The 18,503-nt window shown below is 35.5% G+C and overlaps 1 protein-coding gene and 1 pseudogene across 1 annotated transcript in view; one reads left to right on the top strand and one right to left on the bottom strand.

Moving 5' to 3' along the window:
* The window catches only part of DACH2 (dachshund family transcription factor 2), a 468,995-nt gene that overhangs the window by 190,040 nt on the left and 260,452 nt on the right, over positions 1 to 18,503 (bottom strand). The window lies entirely within an intron of this gene.
* On the top strand, positions 14,830 to 14,946 carry LOC121169606 (annotated as a pseudogene).

Here is an 18,503-nt window from a genome sequence, read left to right on the forward strand (position 1 = left end):
TTTGACTCAAAAAGCAAGAAACAGTTGTTAAATGAATGATTGAGTCGATGAAAACAGGAATAACTATATATTAGTAACATTATATTTCTTTCTAAACTTACACTAATGTAGCATCTTGCAAAGCCATGTGCATCTGTACATGCATATGTTCCAGTAGGTTGTTTCAACACTAATGGAAAACATTTTATTATTTTTAAAATTTGTGTTAATATAAAGAAAACAGATTTCATGTATTTCATAGGAATGGTTCAAAAAATGCAACTGCATTTCCCTTCTTACCCCCTCTCTCCTCCAATTCCCCTCCTTCCTTCTTCCTTCATTTCATTTATGCTTTCTGTAGCCCGTTTTTCAGTTATCAGTATCACATAGCTGCAAAATTGCTAGCTGGGGAAAGGCTACCCTCTATGACTACGAAGTAACTTCCCTGAAACATCTACAACCTGCATTTCATTTGTGTGGTGCAATACATAACCGGATTGAACAGTCACCCCTTAAAATAAACAAGAGTAGAGCAGAACTTCGGTTCAAAATTATAAATCAATTAACACCCATTTACATTGCCCCCGGCTTGATTCAGTGCACTGCGTTATCATAAATCCTAATGTAGTTTTATTTTTCATTACTTTAACAACTACCCTCCGCTGACTTTAAGCACAGGATTCTCTCAAAGTCTTCCCTGATGAATAACTATGTTGTTTTGTTTTGTTTTTTAAAGGTATATTTTTATTTTTATTGCAAAGTCAAATATACAGAGAGAAGGAGAAACAGAGAGGAAGATCTTCCATCCAGTGATGGACGGCCGGTGCTGCGTTGATCCAAAGCCAAGAGCCCGGATCCTCTTGTGGGTCTCCCACACAGGTGCAGGATCCCAAGACTTTTGGTTGTCCTCGACTGCTTTCCCAGGCCACAAGAAGGGAGCTGGATGGGAAGTGGGGCTGCTGGGATTAGAACCGGCATCCATATGGGATCACAGCGCATTCAAGGTGAGGCCTTTAGCCACTAGGCCTTCGCACCAGTTCCGAATAACTATGTTTTAATGGAGTTTCTATTAATTGAAGAATGGCTAAGAGCACCACAAGACAAAAAAAGAAGTTCATTTGAGAATCAGGCAAAGTATTCTTCATGGTTAAGATTTCTTTTTAGACCTCTCAGTTCAATGGGACCAACAATCCAACTAAAGATTCTGGGCTAACCATTTTCTACTGTCAGTGAAATTATTGCCATTGTTTGGGGTTTTAGAGTCCCCCACCAAAATTGCAGCTGAACATAATTAACAATTTGTTCTAATTCGCTGTAACTCAAAGGCAAGCCAGATTAATTTTTTGGTCATTAAATTTGTAAATACGAACTCCCTCTCAAGTGCCAAATTTAAGAATAATGTTAAGTTGGTGTCAATCTTCATGAATTATTTTTTCAACTCACTAAAATTATGATTATAATGGAACTTTTTACTTGCCACTGCTAAACCTGAGACATCAGCAATCAATGACACATATTTAGACAAAAGAGATGTTTTCCTTCTTTTAAAATATTTATCAGCTCTTTCTCGTATTGATACCAGACTAACAGCAACAATCAACACAAAAGAATCAAAAACATATTTATGTGCTCCATTTTTTATGAGAGCTTTATTTTTAATTTGAGATTGCTTGTACTTTCATTGGAATTTGCAAACACATTTTGAATAAAGACAGAATAATTCAATAAGTTTCTCAGAGGGCTTCTGGTTAGCTCCCCTGCCTGTTTGATAATCTATCTTAACCATCACCATACCTTGCTTGACATTATAAAGGACCAGACTACTTTGGTAATTGTAACATTGAGTTTGGAAATAAAGAAAGGACTAAACCAAGCCTTGATCATTTTGTTAAGAAAAAAAGGGAACAGTGAGCAGGTGTCAAGCCTGGGAGTTAACATGTATCTTGTCCACTTCAGAGTGCCTGAGGGCCAGCTCCTTCCTGCAGGTGCCATCCAATGCAGAACCAAGAACTCAGCAATGATGGTGAATCACCGCATCCCTGCAACCTGCATGGGAAACCTAAACTGAGATCCCAAACCATGCCTTTGGCCTAGCCTAGTCCTGGCCAGCAGCAAGTTGGAATCACTCTCTCTCACTCTCTCTCGCTTTCTCTCGCTCTCTCTTGCTTTTCTTTCTCTCTCCATCCCACTTGCTGTTTAGCTCTCAAATAAGTATGTATTTTTAAAATAACAGAAAATATTTATCAAGTCCTGATGAAATGAAATGGGTTGAAAAGGAAGGAATGTGAGATGAAAGTGAAACAAGAATGTGTTTGAATAGCTGTTTGTAAACTAAACCTTCCAATTTTTATGTGTTTCAGGTATTCACAATAAAACTAAAAACGTTTTAAAATTTGTTTAACAATTTTCTTATCTGAATCTTCCTAAAATGATTTACTTAATCAAGTAAATTTGCATAAAAATAAGGCGTGGTTTTCTCCCACATTTGTAAATGTGCTAGATCGCACTTCCAAGGAATTTATTTTCTTTTTCTTTTTTAGTGTATGCTCTGTTCTGTGAGACTTCAATGAGCACATCTTAGCCCATGAATAGTTAATGTGTTCCTAATAAGAATGAGTTCAGGTTTGGGGGAACTGAACCTAAAATCTATTGACCTTCTCCACCGAAACATTGTTGTAGCATAAAGACATAGTGAAATAGATTTCCCAAGCTGATTGGAAATACGTATTTAATAAATAATGGAAAACTTTCCGATGTGACACTACATTCTCTTATTTTAATATTTAAAACATCTATTTTGAGTTGAAAACACACAAATGGCTTCCCAGGCATAAAGAGATGGTTGTACATTTGGGGAAGGAAAAAGAAGAAATTGTACACATTGAAAATCACAAAATGCCAATTTTTTCTCTGAATACTTGGACACAGGCATTTGTTAATACAATGTGTCATTGTAGACATGTGCTTGGATTTGTAATTTTAAAGATGTAAGCAGTAGCTCAAGTGTAAATAATGGTAATGTGCAAACAGGTTTCATAAGTTGTATGTCATTACACTAAGCTAAGTGATGCTTATTTAAATTTTTTATGATAAATATTATGGTAAGGGAGAAAGATTGCAGTGAAGATCTGTTTTATATATATATATATATATCCAAAATCTGTTGCATGAGGTTTAGATTACAAAGTGCCTTGGAGGTCATCTAAATTTTGTATACATTTTGAGAACAAAGCCAGCCAATTTTAGGGGTCATTCTACTCTGCTCGTCAGAATTAATACAATCTACTTATGCAAAAACACAAGATGATACCCTATCCAAAAGAGTTCAATCACAGCTGACATCACATCACTTTTCCTAAACATAGGGGCCATGTAGACACACTCAGCATGTAAGCAAGGAAAATTTTTTTTCAATGTTAATTAACATATTCTTATTTTTTCTTTTTTAACAGAAGGCAGAAGAGGCTTTATTGAATGGTTTTTCAAAGACTGTATGGAGTTTGAAGTATGTACTTCCATTTATGACTCTCCTGAGGAAAAAGAAATGTATGTGCAACCTGAATACAGGTAAGACTGCAGAAGTTCAGAAAGTATTCGTGGACTGTAAAATGTCTTACACCTAAACAAATGCATCTTGTAATTCTATTTTTTCCACGAGAAAACATAGGAAGCACACTCCAAGATACAGGAACAGGGAAAGACTTCTCAGAAAAGACGCCGAAAGCAAAGGCAATCAAAGCTAATATGAACAAACAGGACTACATCAACCTAAAAAGCTTCTATACAGCAAAGGAAACAAAGTGAAGAAGCAACCAACAGAATGGGAGAAAATTTTTGCACACTATACAAGTGATAGAGGGTCATTTGTGCCACCGCCTCTGGAGAGTTCCAGGTTTGGGTTCTTATGTTAGATTCTCACCATGGTCTCTGTAGCCCCAGCTCCTGGCTCACCAGTCTCTACCAGCTGTGATACCATGTTGACGCTGCACTGGTGTCTGTACAACCTTTCTCCCACTTCCAGTTGTAGTAGATCCCAGGCTTAGGGAGACACCGGGTGTCCTATAGTTGTCAGTGGCGCTGATCTTGCCAGAACCTGTTGGTTCTTAGGTCTAAGGGCCACACGGACTTATTATGACCCGTACGATGCCATAGTGGGCATTATTTTCCACCTGGTTGCTGGTGTAGTTCAGGCTGCCACTGCAGTTCAGATTGCCACTTACTGAATGCCACCAGGTTCACTGCAACACCACACCGTTGTGTCCGCTGCTATCCTGTGTCTGTCAGTCTCCAGGTACCCCTCTGCTGTTGTTCTGTCCTTTCCTATTTCCTGGAATGTGCCCGCTCTGGTTCACACTGACTAATATTTCTCTGTTGAAACGTGTCCTTACCCTATTCTGCCATCTTGATTCTCCTTGATATTACCTTTATAAACATTGGTTAATTAAATACTCACTGTAGCTTTCTGCTGTAGTCTTCCAGTCTCTTGCCTCATATAGTAGCTATAAGCAACCATTATTGCTTAAATAGAAAATGGCCTTTAAAAAATTTATCCACAGTTTGAATTTAACACTATGAGTATTTCATATTGTGGCTCAATTAGCATCACACTCATTAAACTTTGTAGAAAATATATAGAAATGTCTTAAACTATACAGGCAATTGTGACAATTTTACAAGGAAGAGAGTACCTTCCACAGCAGTACAAAGGAGACACACACACATATCATTGTTTCATATTGTCACCGCTGATGCTCTAGGTCAGGCCTTGTCTCCTCAAACTGAATATTACACTCCAGTATAATTACTACAGCTGTCAAATAAAGTTGATAAAATCTCTGTTCCACAATTACCTACTCAAAAGAGCTTCAGTGGCTTTCCTGTGACCACAGAATAGTTTAAACTCCAATTTGGAAAAGATACTCTTTATAACCAATCTGAAATTATCTTCCCAACCTCATCTTTCACTCTACTACAAAGTGAATTATTCATGCATTACCCATCTTCAATGTACCTTGGCTTAAATTTAATCTTTTGATTAGGTACTCCCTTATAATCATACCCCGTTATCCAACTAACCAAATACTACACGTTTCTGGCCATATGTTGGAATACATCACACCTACATATACCTCCACACAATGCCAGGCATTTGGAAATTACACTATACGCATTTCACCAATACAACTGAATTATATGTGGGAGAAGTATGATGAAGCAGAAGAATCCCTTGAATAGAGTTAATTCACTCTAGTTATCTGCGTTTTGGTTTCTTCATCTGTGAAATAAGGATAATATCTGCTTTGAACATTTTATTAGACATTTATGAGAATGAAATAAGAATGTGAAACTATTTTTAAAAAAGACATAAAGCCCTTAATGCAATAAGATGCTGACAATGATGATAAGATGCTTATGTACAGAATTGCCTGTTTTTAAACTATCTCACATTAAAGGCCAGAATAACTGTAATCACGTGGTATGGACCTAAAAATACACTCATATACTCCTCTATTCTCACATACATTTACATGAGAAGTACAATGGATAATGTTGTTACGCAATAGCTAATATATTTATAACCGAGGTTTGTTTTTCAGTTCCAGGTAACGCATTCTCTAGACAGAATAACACAAAAGTGGCATTATACATTTGTTGGGTTTGTGTGACTTTTCTCTTTGATAGAGCTCTTCCCAAAGATTTTACAGTTGTAAGAATTGCTTTCACAGCTCTGACAGAACCTATTCAGAGAGATTTATATTAGAAACAAATGCTACGGGCATTAATGGAGAATAAAACACAGAATACTTGTTAACATCTAAACTAGGTGAATAATAACATACATTAATTTCTTGTATAATTGGATTCATGTGCAACATATATGAGATAAAATGTACTCAAATTTATTTCAATGTAGTTTAATGAAGTATTATTTTTACTGGTCACATTCATGTATAAATTAAATTATTCAGTTAACAGCATTAAGTTTTTAGAAGTTTATTATCCACAGTCAAAATAGCATGAACATTAGCAAATGCATGAACATTAGTAAATGCTAGTACATGAAATGTTAACGCATTTGGTAAGAGTTATGAGCTTAAGAAAAAGAGTAATAATTACAACATTCAAAAGAACTAATCATCTTTACTGTAAATTATAGCCTGAACGTGTAAATTCAAAGCATTCACTCCAAAAAGAAACAAACTAGATTAACCTGGGTGAGAAATCAATAATGAAACAAAGAAGTTTTAACAAATCATGGACAAATGAAAGCTGGTGATTATAAATCAACCGCTATGATGTCAACATCCCATTTAGGATCCAGTTTATACACCAGCTACTCTATTTCAGATCCAGTTCTTAGCTAATGTCCTGGAAAAACCTGTGCAAGACAGCTCAAGTTTTGGGCCCCTGCCACCCATGTGAGACCCAGATGAAGCTCCTAGCTCCTAAGTTCTGTCTGGCCCAGCTGTGGCAGTTGCAGCCATCTGGGAAGAGAGCCAGTGGAAGGAAGATCTCCTTATCTCTCCCTCTCTCCCTGTAACTCCAACTTTCAGAGTGAAATATCAATCTCTTTTGAAAAAGTTCATGGACAAGTGGAAGAGAAAAAGGTTTATTTCAATGTCAATATTTTTTTAAATTTGTGCATTACATTTGTTCTCTAATACACATTTTACATGAATGGTTTGGATATTCCTTCACTCAAGCATACGTTCGTGGGAGTTATCTTTTTGACACAAAAATAATTGACGTAGTAATAATTCATGTTCTTTGGCCAGGTACTACACTTTGAGAACCACTTGTCTAGTAGGTGCTGACAGATGTGTCAGCAGAAATGAAAGAGATAAGTAAAAATGTAGATATGCGAAGTATCATAAAAGAACAAAGAGCAAGTTCCTACATTTTTATGCAACGTGTCAAAACTCACAAGAAGAGATAGTAGCGGGTACTGCAGACAGAAGTATTCACCATCTTCAGTTATTTTCCAAGTTGATAAAATTTGAATGGTAGATTAGTGCCAGAACCTGAAAGAACTTTTATGCCATGCTAGGCAGTTTCAATTTCATTTGGTGGACAACTGGAAATAAAGTTATGTTCATGAAGCTTACATGATGAGATCTGTGCAGCTACCTATGCAGATGACTGGTTAGTGTAAGAAGAGAAACTACACAGATGTGTGCAATAGTCCAAGGAAAACGAGATAGTAGTTATATCAAAACAGTAGCAGTATACACAGAGATAAAGGAATCAGTTCATCACCTATCTTCCCCGCACCTCCCTATATTGTAGCCAACGAAATGCTTGTTTTTCACATGGCACACCTGTTTCCCATAACTAAGTGGAGCAATTAAACGCAGCTTAAATCTAAACTGCAACCCCTGCTTGTGTGGCAATAGACATGGTTGCTGCTGTTGGAATATTTCATATTACATCTTTAATTGTGAGCATTTAGCAGACAGCCTCTTATTATTAAGATACTGCTGACTTTTATTGTCAATGTGGCCACAGGACAAAGCTAATAATTACCAGCACCAGAAGCAGCTTGTAGTTTTATATTACATTGAGGTAAATTACACTGGAATTAGAGTGGATTACTTTTATCAAATGGGGAATAAGCTGTTAATTAACTCCCTGCTGTAGCAATCTTTTTCTGAGCTTGCAACTGTTATTAGGTCTAGATTAAACTGTTGAATTAATTTCCCACTTACTTACTATTTCAAGAGTTTTTAATTTACCTGGCAGCAGTTTTAATGGGAAATTGTATTAGTGAGCATAAATTGTTTTGGGGAAGGGTAAACAGTTTGTGATAATGTTTATTAAGTCGTTTTGTTTGAGCAAAAATATAATTGCAGTTTTAATTAGTGCATGGTTGTTGGAGTATTAGGTTTGAGATTACATTATGGCTTACTGAGAAAACAATCACTCAGGTAATCCCAGCATTTATAACTAATAACAAATGGAAAAGCTATGTCAATATGGCATTGACTGGGATTTGGTACCATATTTGAGGAAGGAAAATGGAAAATTATCTAAGTGCCCTTTCTTCAATTATCTACCGTTTGTGAGCTTCTCCTGAATACCACTGTCTGTGATGGAAAAGATATACTGATATGATACATCAACATATCTAACTAAAACAATTAAAAGTTAAAAAATTTTAGACGACACAAAAAAGTATGTGTGTGAGAAACCTCCCATCTGTAAGTTCTCTCTTCAAATACTCACAACAGCTGGAATTCCAGGAGCTGGAATGTAATGCCAAGTCTCCCACCTGGGTTGCAGGCAGCCATCTACTTAAGCCATCAGCTACTGCCTCGAAGTATGTTTCATGACAGTGAGTTTGTGTCAAGAGAGAGAGTTGGGAAGCAATCTGATGTTAAATACTGACATCCTATCTGTCATCTAAGTCACTGGACCAAAGTCTATAATAAGAATTTTCTTATTAAAAACATTAAAGAACATATGCCTTTTACGATTTATTTATTTATTTTTATTGGAAATTCAGATATACAGACAGGAGGAGAGAAAGAGACAAAAATCTTCCATCCACTCCCTAAGTGGCTGCAATGTCCAGAGCTGAACTAACCTGAAGCCAGAAGCCAGGAGCCAGGAGCCTCCCCTGGGTCTCCCATGCAGGTGCAGGGTCCCAAGTCTTCGGGCTGTCCTTGACTGCTTTCCCGGGCCACAAGCAGGGAGCTGGAAGGGAAGTGGCGCCACCAGGATTGGAACCGGTACCCATATGGGATCTTGGCACATGCAAGGCAAGGATTTTAGCCACTGGGCTACCATTTGAGCCCTAAGAATATATTTTTAACATGCCTTTAAATTGCCAAGTGACTTCTTGTATTCATCATCACTTAAAGTATTTTTGGAATGTCTAGGATGAAATAGCTACTGTATGAATCAGTTTCTGCATTGCTTGGGAAACCACGCTAGTCTAATCTAATTTCAATATCATAGATGCTGACATTAAAGTGTATATTAACTTAGTAAATATGTTGGACTTAAAAACTGAAATTAAATGATGCTTCACATAGCATCAGCATTATTTTTCCCTGCACAGCATTGAAACTAGAAAGGGTGAACATGTTAGCCACCATCACTAGCTCTGAAAAGTTTACAATGCACTTTTTAAAATGCACTCAAAAACATAAAAACATTCAATTGAAGTTTATTCAATTAATTTTAGTTTCTAATTTATAAAGTTCTTCTACTTAAGCAAAGGAAAATGAGAATTAAAATGTGTTTGAAGCCACAATATGCTGACATCCAGCATAATTTTACAGCTTTTTAATACACAAGTAATTTTAAAAATAATAGGCTTAAAATGGTTTTAAAAAGGTAACAGTTTTCCCAAATTACGCTTTTACTGCATGGTTTCAATCAGCATTTTTCTCTCAAAGTTGCAAATTATGCTTTCATTTTTATTGGAGTAAATTATAGGATGATAGAAATAAGACTTTTCCCAAATGGTGGCTGACTGCCCAACTGATAGCGTACATTGAACTTATGGGCTCCAGAAAGATTTGCCTGTACAATATTGAAAACATTAACTCCTGAGAGCATATGTGAGCTTCAAGACATATTTCTCACATATGGAAAGACATATCTTTCTACAAAACTCATTACGTTTGCATTTAATATAGACAAACCTAAGAATTACAAATAATAAAATGTTTTCAGCATGCATGTGATTTTGGATAGCTTTGAAGTCATTAAAAGTATGCTGTGGCATTACTTAAGGTATTATGCTATCGCATGAGGAACCTGTTACATTGCAGGTGTGCACAAGATCTATCCCATATGCTATTGACCATCTGGGTTATAAAGAGTGGATGAATAATGCTTTTTTGGGTAATGAAATATATGCTCATAGATCATTGAGTCATGAGTTAGTCCATGATATTCGCAAAACTAAAATTACTTTCCTTAATTTTCCAGGAAATTTAAGTCCAAGTTCCACAATGGAGCATAAACTAATAGCAAAGTATTAACAAAAGCAAAAACTTTAAATTGTGATACTATCAAATATAATGTTTTGCATCATTTATGGTACCTTCACATAAAATTCAACTGTTCACTAGCTAAAAGTCAAGCAGGGCAAATATGATTATCTACTTGTAGCAGAGAAGAATAATATTCCTTGGAGAAGATGAATGACTTTTTCAGAAACAATGCTAAATTTGCCATTATCCCAATGCAGTTTCATTTTATACTATCTTGCCAGCATCACAGAAGAAAATATCATCATGTTGTCTGAATCCTGTTATACAATCTGTCACTGAATGAGGTGCTCTCATATGAATACTTAGACACAAGTTGTGCATTCATTTTTTCCAATAATTCTTCAGAATCATTTATATTTTGCTAATATGGTTAAGGACTATGTTAAACTGATTGTCAGGAAAGGCTGTTTGGGGTCCAGAACAGTAGCCAAGTGGCTGAAGTTCTCATCTTGCACACTCCAGGATCCCATTCGGGTGCCGATTCCAATCCTGGTGGCCCTGCTTCCTTTCCAGCTCCCTGCTTGTGGCCTGGAAAAGCCCGAAGCCTTGGGATCCTATATCTGCATGGGAGACCCAGGGGAGGCTCCTGGCTCCTGGCTTCTGGCTTCAGATCATCTCAGCTTGGGCCATTGCAGCCACTTTCAGAGTGAATCAATGGACAGAAGATCTTTGTCTCTTTCTCTCCTCCTGTCTGTATATCCGAATTTGCAATAAAAATAAATAGATCTTAAAAAAAAAAAAAAGAAAGGTGTTTACCATCATGACACCTCAGTGAACTTCAAAGAGGAACAGCAGTTATCATACTTGGTCTTCATAGTTGTTTCTGTAAGTTGAATCAAACCCGATTTAATGGCCTTCTGGACTCACTACATGCTACTAGTCCACAAGTATGCTAAATGTTCAAATTCATGTGGTTAACTACCATTGCTGTGTACATTTGCTTTTGTCTTTGAATGAACTTGGTTTATTAAATACATCTATTGCTTAGTCTTTATTTCTATTCTATACCATGTTAACATCAGAAATAAATAAAATCATTAATTACTAACATAAATCACAATAAACAATATCATAGTGGGAACGTTTTTGCCTCTTTAAAAGACTTTGAATGCTGTCAAGCTACAACCATATTCTGAATATAGAAGCTTAGAAAGTCTATTATTTAAAAAAAAAAAAGAATTAACAACCACCGGATTAGATTAGGTTCCTATTAGCTTCAGATTCTGTGAGTAGCAAATTAGCTATAAGTTTAACTAAAGAATTTCTCAAATTATAGTACATTTTACTCCACATGCAACTATAGTCAAGTATACCGTACATTTTCATAGCATGAGTTACATTATTACTTACAAATTTTTAAATGTTCAATATTTCTGATTAAAGCAATTCAAGTTGTTTTGTATTTAAATCTTTCCTAAGAAGAGGCCCATCCTGAGCTCCCTCATTAGTTGTGCTGCCTGGGGTGTTTTGCAATAACACCAGTGCGTAATACAATGAATAGAAACATATAATTAAATATCTTAGTGCTTCATATTGTGATGATATAGAGAAAAACCTCGGTACTTGAAGTGCTAGTTTATACCTCATTTACACATGGGAAGTGTGCATATCAATGTTTAGTACAACAATGCTTTAAACTTTCTAGACCGTATTTAGCGTTACAATTGTCTCCATATAAGAGCATCTGAAATTAGGTGGTATACTATGTATTATACGCCATTTATTTTCTACTCAACAAAGTATCAAATTAAAAGGTATTTGTTATAAAAGTGAGAAAGGCCAATAAATAATTTGAAAACTCATTTTTATCCAATGTTCAGCTCCAAATGACACACACAGGTTAATTTATTCAATCATTCTCATTCTGACCCATGGAGATCTCCTCGTATTAAGAGAATCAGTAGACACTTGGATACGGGTCTGCATAACTTGAATCTGAGGATTTCAAAACCTGGGGAAAGCACACACAGATCCTGATTTCTACTAAGCATTAATTTATTCATTTTGACAAGATAAGAACTAATAAAATTATTGAATTTAAGTCATCAAGAAAAATACACATATATTTAAGTGTCAGGAAAATAGCAACACAAAACACAAGTTGCAGATTCCGTGAAACAGTACAATTGTTTTGATACAAAAAGAATGTATTTAGAATTGCCTGCATAAGAAGCTTGGCATCTAATATTATGTTATCATAACATACCTCATAGCAGAGAAAAAATGCTAAAATAGATGCAAAGTATTTACAGAAACTCTCCCTGCTGGCATTTAAAAATACTGGACACTCTCAAGAAACAATGACATCATTTTAAAGTCATGCATAAAATTGTTTATCAACTCAGTTGATTGATTTCTAATTCAGTTTCCCAAGTTAATCACAGAATAATAGGCAAAGACCATGGGGCCAAAAGCTGTGAACATAACTCAGAATCAACAATAATCTGTGAGTCAGGTATGCTATAACATTTCAATGATGCCTTTAAATTCTAATGGTTTCAAGCTGCTTCAAACTACTGCAGCAATCAAAAATAATCTGTCATGGGACCACGCACTATGAACATCATGTCATAGCCACTCTGCTATTAGATTTATTGGAGGGTAAAGCATGTCATTTATGCATGAACTCACAAGAGAAAAAAAGCAATCCCTATGAAGTTAATCTAATAATAGACTGGAAAGCAATGATTACCGTTTCATGTACACTTGCTATTTGTAGCAGTGGTTGGCCTAATTCTGCTGGCCTCGCTTGTCAGAGCTTTGGGATTAACAAGTGTTTAGCTCAAAACCTATCGGGAAACATCAAGAAATGGTTTAACGAGTAACAAATCTTTCATTTCTTGCCACTGAGAGGATGCTGAAACCACAGATCCCCTAGCCACCCCTTTACTTTTTTAAAAACCTGTGCAAAAATTGTATTTGCTAGGTAACAGAAACTTCTGGGAATTGAGTCCTGTAGGTACACAATAATTAGACCCATTTCCTGCACATTGTAGCTGGTAGGTTGTACAACAGGGGCTAAATTTTTGTCTGCATCAGAGAACCGGAACACCTGAGGGAGGTATTCACTGCTGACCTTACTGAGAATGATCTCAGTAACTGACAAAGGTGAAATGAGCAAAATAATCCACAGACTGCATTTTACTCATTAAAATCCTTGGGTACAATTTTTTTTTTGTTTATTTTGGTTTTTTTTTTTCCTTCAGGAAGGCCAAAAGAAAAGACTGTCCCAACATGGGGATAGCACAAAGTTGTCAGCTAGCAGATGCCTTAGCATTAAAAAAGAAACGGTGAATTCCCTCTTCTGCCTGTATTTTCTTATTGTTGTTGTTGCTTTTCTCATGTAACAGGTTTTTCTTGCTCAATGAATCTGAAGACAAGACCAATTATGCTACATACACTTCATTATGTATATCTCTACATACGCTTCATTACGTATATTTCACGGTTTACATCCGGAAACTGTTATTCTGTACTTAGGATAAGTCAAAATATTTGTGGAAGAGTGAAATTAAATGAAAAGTTTGTTTTGGTACAAAGAAAAAAAAAAACCTCAAAGTCCTTTCATTGAGTTTTCCTAATATGGATATCCCACGTACTTTTGGAAAACCTCCCATATTTCTATCATTATGTCATGAAAAAAGAAAAGTATATTCATTTCAAATATAACTTTCCAAGACATTAAATTTAATTTCCTTATATAGTGGCAAAATACCAAAACTTTAAAACCTAATTATTTAGATTTATCCTCACTGTATGGCCTTGACTGTATTTCATTATGTCAACACACTATATATGCTTAAAAAACCAAGATAAATCCCTGATTATGAGTTTCTTAATATTCTCAAGAAATTTGTGACACTCAAGTTCTTCCTCACTTGTGTATAAAAGTTTGCCTTCAGAGGTGATAATCTATTAAATTCCAGGCTCCAATTAACAGCACAAAGATGACTGCAGTTATCCTTATAGATACTTATGTGATTCTGAAAAGGCTCCTTTTTCTTCATACATAATAATCTTATAAGGAAACTGAGGACTATTAATATTATAAGTATAAATCTATTCAAAACTGATTGGTGACTTTTCATGTATTTACTGACTCCAAAAATCATTCATGGAAACATAAACTGAAAAGTGAAAATTACAATTAATTAAATGCATTATTATGCTAATATATCTTATTCCAGTTGACTCTTCTTAAGTATATACAAGCAATGGTTAATGATATTTACTAAAATACAGGTAGCAATTTTGGCTATACTTTTACTAATTTTCTAGATTAAAAAATTTTTCATAACTCTAAAACTTCCTGAAGAAAAGCAGCATTTAAAAAAAAATAACCGGGGCCCGGCGCGGTGGCGCAAGCGGTTAAAGGTCCTCGCCTTGCACGCCCGGGATCCCATATGGGCGCCAGTTCTAATCCCAGCAGCCCCGCTTCCCATCCAGCTCCCTGCCTGTGGCCCAGGAAAGCAGTTGAGGATAGCCCAAAGCTTTGGGACCCTGCACCCGCGTGCGAGACCCGGAAGAGGCTCCTGGCTTCGGATCGGCATAGTATCGGCCCGTTGCGCTCACTTGGGGAGTGAATCATCGGACGGAAGATCTTCCTCTCTGTCTCTCCTCTCTGTATATCCGCCTTTCCAATAAATAATAATAAAAATAAATCTTTAAAAAAAAAATAACCGAAATAATGTAATAAAATAATAATATTTCTCTGTGTGTTGATCTTTTAAACATGTAATTTATTAAATTCATTCAACATATGCTAATCAGGAACAATAAAGGCTAAATGATTGTTGTCAATTCAGAGTATAATGTGACACAGTCTCATAGGCACTGGGATTCCCCCCACTCCTCTGGCATTTTGGCTAAGATCAAGTGTAGTATCTGTTCTTATCAAAAAATGTGTTACGATAGGTCTATAAAACTATACTTGAAAATTGAAGAAAATTATTAAATACCCCATAACTATTTTTACCAACTGTCACATAAAATTGAAAAACATTTATAACAGGAACAAAGGTGAATTATAGTTCTTAACTATGTTAAGTCCAGAGGAAAATATTGGCATCATCATTATATACAAACACTGTAAAACCTGCACTATTTGACTACATCATTCCATGAGAAAAAGAATCATACCTGTGTATCTCGAAATACACAAATGCCACTTGAGATGTCAAACAAAATATGCAGAACACAGGATTTGCTGTCAGCCTAAAGAAATGCAGATGTCTGACATCTGACATGTGGCATCTAATATTCTACATTATTTCTCATTCCCTTACGAAGCACAATTTAATTTCAGCAAATGAGTATGCATAAGCAGAAAATTTTAACAATTGAATTGCTATTTCCACCAAAAATTAAAGGGTAATCTGTGTAGGTGAACAAATCTTCACAGAATCTACTAAGTCCATCAAAAATAATCACTATCAAAAATATATGCAAATATTGACTATCATTTAAAATAGTAGCCTCAAATTCAGACTTTGCTTATTATAAAAAATAGCATATTTTCCTAGCATACACCATTAATAGACATGGACAGAAAAGTGCATATTGCACAAGTTCTTTGTTAAATGTTCTAAAAGAGTTGGTATACTTTGTCGATTCAAATGACATATAAAAGAAATCGATATGTATATAAAGGGTCTGATGTGTGCCTTAACTTTACAAACACACACAAAAGAAATTCTGACATTTTTAAACTAAGTTGAAGAAAAACGCCTCAATTTATCTGTGGTCTTTGTAAGTAGACTTAGCTGTTTAGTAACAACATTAAAATGATTCTGTTAATCGGCACTGCATGTGTTCCAGAAATTCAAAAGTATGTAAAAAATTGCCTGGAGGCTTTCTTTAGGGATGAAGAGAAGAGGCTATTTGGTTAACCAATGGCAAATTAGATCTCACTTAAGAATCTACTTTTTAAGTAAATTTATGTTCCATTTTCTAAAGCTTAAATATCTTTACCTATTTTAAGAAAATCATACTGCAAATAAAATTGTATTACATCTCAACTTACTTAACTGTATCTTCTCTTTGTGCCTCATTTTTAAAACACAATCATTTTTTTTTAACCTGCTAGCGATGGGGATTATAATAAATTCGTAAATGGATTGCAAATGTAAAGTATTTCAGCATTTCTTAGATCCGGAGGTTGCACAGGAAAAACTGCCCAGGCAAACCGGCTGATTCACATGCACTAAGTGGATTAGCTGAAATAAGCATAATAAATGAAAGAGAATAAAATAAAAAACAATTTCACACTAAGTGAAGGCTTGACTTATAGGAAGTGGCAGTTCTGATGGCCCAAGGCATAGAATTAGTTTTGCCACTCGATAATTTGACTGATCCACTCGAGTGGCCAGAAGAGGACATTTTCTGCCTGATTTCAGTGTAATCAAGTCACCTGCTCAGTGATGGCTGGGGCCAAGTCAATTGCACTCCACTGAACACCGAGTGTGTGCAGTGAGTAACAAGAAGAGCGGCTTTCTGCATATATGTACAGGAGCATCGAGCGTTAATGAGAGTGGGAATTAACAATTCTAAATGCAATAGTGAGCTTTCTTTCCATGGAAGATGTAATATGAAAGAGAGTTAGCTGCCTTACTTCCTCAAGTGACTGCCCATTCCAATTAGTGCTAACGATATATCTTCCTTTACATCAGTGAAGATTCATACTTAAAATCAACCATTAAAATATGTAAAGAAAACATTTTAAAAGACACATTGTCTCCTCCAGAACGGAATCATTTCAATAGCAAGTTTCACTGCAGGCAGCTGCGATACGTGTTCACATGCTGCAGCATTTCAGGTTTTATTGAGTGAAAGGGCACCATCTCAATATAAAGCAACACAATACATCAAATTACAAGGTTGAACTGATCTTAACGAAAAGAGTAACAATGGATTATAAATACAAACACCGACTTATATAATGTGACCTTTGCAAAGGTTTTTTCCATCTGTTACCAATAGAAAATCCCACTGGCAAATGAAATTATTAATTGCTTCTAAGGAAACTCTTATGGTTTCATTTCATTGCCATGCGTATTATAGATATTCAATAAAATGTTATTGAACATGTATGTGTGTGTATTTGTTATCACAAATTGATCTCTTTCTTTTATGGGATGGGGATTTTTTTTCTGACAAGGGAATCAGGCTAAACAACTGGATTGGAGCAATGGAAACGTTTACATTGCTGCCACTTCAGTTTTACAAACAAGCACATTAAATCCAGACATGTGGCTCAAATTGATCTACACGCTATGGTCAAAAATCTAAAAAAGGGGAGTAAGAATGAGAGGATGAACATTACCAGTGGAAGTACAGACAGGGCTAATTCTGCAATGCCATCAGACATAGAACAGTGGTTTAAAATACAAAATATGTAAATAAGCAAATATTTGCAAGCAGTGTTCCAGAGGTATCTGTCTCAGGATAGACAGTTTGGAAGAGAAATTGTAGGGTGATGTTGGACACAATAGGATCAGTCCTTACACCAAATACTGAACATCAACTGCCTTAGACAGAGTCTACCTGCAGCTGGAATTTTGAAAACAGTTCCTTTGAAAGGTATAGCACATCAATCTGCCTATGAGTTATCTTTACATTAATTGAAGCCTTCGACAGGAATATATCAGATATAAAAATAACTCACAAATAGAAAATATTATGAAATTCCAAATAAATTACCATTACTTCAGCTCACGTTGTATTTCAGATTCTGTGCTATGGATCATTCACATGTTCCTTAGTAATAATTAGGCACCTATCTTTGCAAGCAGCCTATATTTCTAAGATGAAAAGGTGATTTTGTTGAATTTAATAATACAGTGTATAAATGTCCTTTAATATTATAATATGCATGAAATATTATATATCATTGATTTCATGAAGACATCTTAATCTATAAATATTTTTCTGTGTTGAAAAATGATAGGCGCATAATAAACTTTTCCTAATAAATGTCTCATTTCTAATTTAAAGCATGCATTGTATATGCAAATAAAAGTAGAAAAATGTTTTGAGGTTTACAAAAAACGAGTTAATTCTAAATTACCTTAAAGTCTGCTTTCTGTTGTGTTATTGACCAGAGGGATTGTATTAGAGAATATCTGTATTATTGAGTAGAAGGATGATTGAAACTTCAAAACACACTACATGCTTTTTTTTTAAATTACTCATACATTTCAGAGAGGAGAGGGAGAAGCAGGGGAGAGAAACCAACAGACAGATTCCACTCACTGCTTCACTCCACAAACGCTCACAACAGATAGAATGAGGCTTGGCTGAAGCTACGAGTCAGAAACTCCTTCAAAGTCTCCCCTGTGAATGTCAGAAATCCAATGACTTGAACTATCGTTACTGTTTCTCAAGGTCTGCATTAGCAGGAAGCTCGAGTCGCAGGAGCTGTATGGAACCAGACACTCTAATATGTGATGTGAACTTTCAAATTATCATTTAAACTACAAAACTAAATGCCTATCCTGATACCTTACTGTGGCTCCAAGGAAT

This window comes from Ochotona curzoniae, unplaced genomic scaffold, assembly GCF_017591425.1.
Source record: "Ochotona curzoniae isolate NIBS_2020 unplaced genomic scaffold, NIBS_Ocur_1.0 scaffold_1852, whole genome shotgun sequence".
Classification (NCBI taxonomy): domain Eukaryota; kingdom Metazoa; phylum Chordata; class Mammalia; order Lagomorpha; family Ochotonidae; genus Ochotona; species Ochotona curzoniae.